Here is a 4,100-nt window from a genome sequence, read left to right on the forward strand (position 1 = left end):
AGTGGCCACTTTTGAACTGATGATGGCCACTTTAGATTTGATGATGGTCACTTTCAATTTATTTATCGCTTTTCATTTGATGGTCACTTTTTGTTTGATGGTCACTTTTTATTTGATCACTTAATTTGATGGTCACTTTTTATTTGATGGTCACTTTTTATTTGATGGTCACTTTTCATTTGATGGTCACTTTTCATTTGATGGTCGCTTTTAATTTGATGGGCACCTTTTATTTGATGATCACTTATTTGATGGTCACTTTTAATTTGATGGTCACTTTTAATTTGATGGTCACTTTTAATTTGATCATCAATTTTTATTTGATGGTCACTTTTAATTTGATGGTCGCTTTTTATTTAATGGTCACTTTTTATTTGATGGTCACTTTAAATTTGATGGTCACTTTTTATTTGATGGTCATTTTTAATTTGATGCTCAGTTTTTATTTGATGGTCACTTTTAATTTGATGGTCGCTTTTTTGTTGCTCACTTTTTATTTGATGGTCACTTTTAATTTGATGGTCACTTTTTATTTGATCATCACTTTTTATCTGATCATCACTTCTTTGACGGTCACTTTTTATTTGATCGTCACTTCTTCTTTGATGGTCACTGTACATTTGATCATCGCTTTTCATTTGATCATCACAATTTCAGTTGATGGTTTCGGCATTCCATACATGGTCGATTTATATTTGATGGTCACTTTTCATTTGATCGTCGCTTTTTATTTGATCGTCACTTTTCATTTGGTCGTCGCTTTTCAGAGTACGTGCGCATAAACGTGTCGCAGTGAGCACTGAGCAGATCCATGGATAAAATAGCGCAGCTTGGTATCAGTTGAACGCGCGCGTGCTGCTCGATGTGCTACCATATGTATATGCTGTGTACACTTCGAACCATAGACAAATAAATACGTATAGACTGAAAGGTAGCACCCGCGGAAAAGCCTCATTTAAATAACATTTGCATATAACGTACAGATACTCCATAGAAGCTCCATGGTGATAAGCGTATTTTTTACCACTTTCGGCCACACCCCCTGGGAGACATTTGAACCGAATCCTAAGCCCATTTGCATATTGCTAATGAATCATTTATTTTTTCTTTTCGTACTCGCAAGATACTGTGATTTGATTGGACCTTACCTTATGAATAATGTATTTTTCTATTGAAATTCGTACGTCATAATTTGACCCCATCGTCACTTCCGCTTAATTAAAGGCTGAAAGATGACGTCACCCGCACAGAAGAAGATTATATCCTTGAAAGATTTTCGGTGAGTACTGTCAGATTAACGCTGAATTTTAATTCATTTACAAAAATAAATCAAAAGATCTAATGTTATATGGATCTTGAGAAGTCTGGGTACAACATGAATTAATTTGTGTTTATAAAAAGTGAATAATTAGGAAGCAAACGACTTGCGAAAACTCAAAACTATTTCCATCGTCGTGAGCTAAAAATGTAGGCTAGATTACATGTAAATCTCCATCTGCTACCATTTGAGACCTCGTATTAATTATCACGCCAGACTTTTGGGCGAGAGTTAATTTCTCTGAAATTTCGACGCCTACCGAGATCTCGGCAGGCATAAGCGCATGGAAAGAACTAACCCACGGGGCTCCGGCCCGCGTGCCGAACAACAACAACAACCCCTGGGTTAGGAAAGAACTAGATATAGTCCCTTTAACGTTTAGGCTAGACGTTGTCTGGGATCTATCGCGCATCCATATTGACTCTATAGAAAGACATTCACTCCATTAACCCGTTCCCTTCTTTGAATTCACATGCTTGATTTTTTAATTTTATAAAGATGTTTCATTTCCCAAAGGCAAAGTCCAAACTTATTTATAGTTCTTTTCATGTTTTTTTTTTATTTTTCTAAACTTGAAAGTTAATAATAGGCCTACAGTAGTAGGGCCTACAGGTCTTGGCTAAAGCTAAAAGAAAACTTTTCTACCTCTTATCCTATCTATTCTCTAGCTTAGGTTTATAGACCTAGACTAAACTTACTTATATAGGCCTACAAGGCTACAACAAAGCGACCTCCTGTATAATCTATATAGGCCTAGCCCTAGGGCTAGGCCTAGTATTATTTCAGTCACTAAGTCAGGGTCTAAGTTAAGGATTTATTTATTGGAGGTTAGCTTTTGTTTGGCCTAACGTGTAGATTTTTCATCGGGGCATTTGTCGTCAGAGCAAATGTCATGAAACCATTAAAAAAACCCTGGGTCAAGACAGCTTTAGTTTAGATCTAACACTTGTATGATAATATGATTCAATAACATTGAAATTTCGCAGAATGGTAGGTTTAACAAAAATGAAATTTAAATCTACTTTTGATGTAGATCTAGATCTACTTACATTTAGTTCCAGATCTATGTACGCCAGAGTCTGTGATTAGATCTAGATATATACGCTATAGTCCAAGTGTTATGTGTTTTAATTTTTTTTTACAATAGCTTGTATTGCTGACATTTCTGTCTGTGTGTATGTTCTATTCAACAGACATAGAACATGATGCTGCTTCACATCCTCTTTTAGAGACTCGAGGATTACAAGACCGAATTAAGCTGCAGGACCCTCCTGATTCATAAAGGTAAAAAAAAAACAATAATCATCCTATCTATCAAACTGAATGACTTCATGTATTTACAGACCAAATGACTTTATCCAAAAATGAGTCCAGATGTCAATGATTTCATTGTCCTAAAAGCGTTATATTAAAATCCATTTCAAATTTCAATACCCATGTTCAATAATTTACAAGATAATAACTCTTTTTAGTGTCAATACACAAATCAATTTCTTTGAAAATTTGCTAACTCATAGATTTTGGCATCATTGGCATCTGGAGTCATTAATTTTAGCCATGCCTTATTTCGGTGCAAATCAAAATCTACATCTCTGCAAAAAATACATATCTATCTAAATATGAATATGGTATCAAATTATTTGGGAGAATATACTGATTCTAGTGTTATATAATTATTATGTGTTCATGACATATTTTTACATTAAATTGGGGTTTTGTGAGGTGTCCTTTTTTTTTGGGGGGGGGGGGGGGCTCACATGGTAGACCAAGATATAAGTTGTATTGACTAAATGAAAATAAAATCAGCTCAGAGACTAGGCTGGAGTCGTATTGACAGGCTCCATTTTAATTTTCACCTGTCATGTTTTCAGGGGACAATTAATATCACCTACCGGTAGATCTAGCTTGTCAAAATTAAATAAGAAAATCAGAATATACTAGGCTAAGCAAGTGGAAAATCATATGTAATCAACTTATTTGCTTCCTACCCACTCATGAATTCTTCAATCCACACCAGATTTTGTAAAGGTGACTCATTCGGCTTGTGGTTTCATTAAACTTTTATACATATTTTTTAATTTTTTTAATTTTTTTATGATGGCTTGATTGAATTGCTAACATTTCTGTCGTTTTTTTTTTTTTCAACAGATATGGAACATGACTCTGCTTCACATCCTCTGTTTTAGAGACTCAAGAAATACAAGACCAAATTAAGGGTTTGCTTTTTAATTCCAATAATAATTTTCTGGAGGAAGAATTAGGGAATAATGCATTGACAATATGCCAAACATCCTATATCAAACTGAATTACTGCATGTATTTACAATAGAGTGTTGTAACCGCCCCCCCCCCCCCCACACTACTGACCAAACAAAACCCATAAACAATTTAAGAGGGATACGGTTATTTTAGGGGTAATTATACTTGCTGATTGTAGCAGTAGTTTTTACAATTATGGATGTAGATAATGATAATGTTTATAATAATAATACTTAGAATAATAAATTTATTACAATGACATAACAGGAATGATAAATAAAAATTCAGCAATACAATATGTACATGAAATTGTGTAACAATTTTGGCAATGAAGAATGTTTAACAAAAATAATGATCAATGAATTCGGGGGGGGGGGGGGCATGTGACATTGCATCTGTGTTTGTGAGGACAGTAGTCTCTTTCAGATGGGAACGAGTTCTGATCAAAATTTGATCTTTAAACTCAAGAGGAAAATAATTGTTACCTGATTTATGTATTTGGAATAAAATGAATTGAAATAAT

At 34.3% G+C, this 4,100-nt stretch overlaps 1 long non-coding RNA gene across 1 annotated transcript; it reads left to right on the forward strand.

Moving 5' to 3' along the window:
* Positions 1-1,149: 1,149 nt before the first annotated feature.
* Positions 1,150-3,859, forward strand: LOC135153286 (uncharacterized). The gene is made up of 3 exons (XR_010292744.1): positions 1,150-1,279; positions 2,512-2,602; positions 3,467-3,859. It is a non-coding gene; the product is annotated as an uncharacterized LOC135153286 (long non-coding RNA).
* Positions 3,860-4,100: the final 241 nt, after the last annotated feature.

Source organism: Lytechinus pictus, chromosome 2 (genome assembly GCF_037042905.1).
Source record: "Lytechinus pictus isolate F3 Inbred chromosome 2, Lp3.0, whole genome shotgun sequence".
Lineage (NCBI taxonomy): Eukaryota > Metazoa > Echinodermata > Echinoidea > Temnopleuroida > Toxopneustidae > Lytechinus > Lytechinus pictus.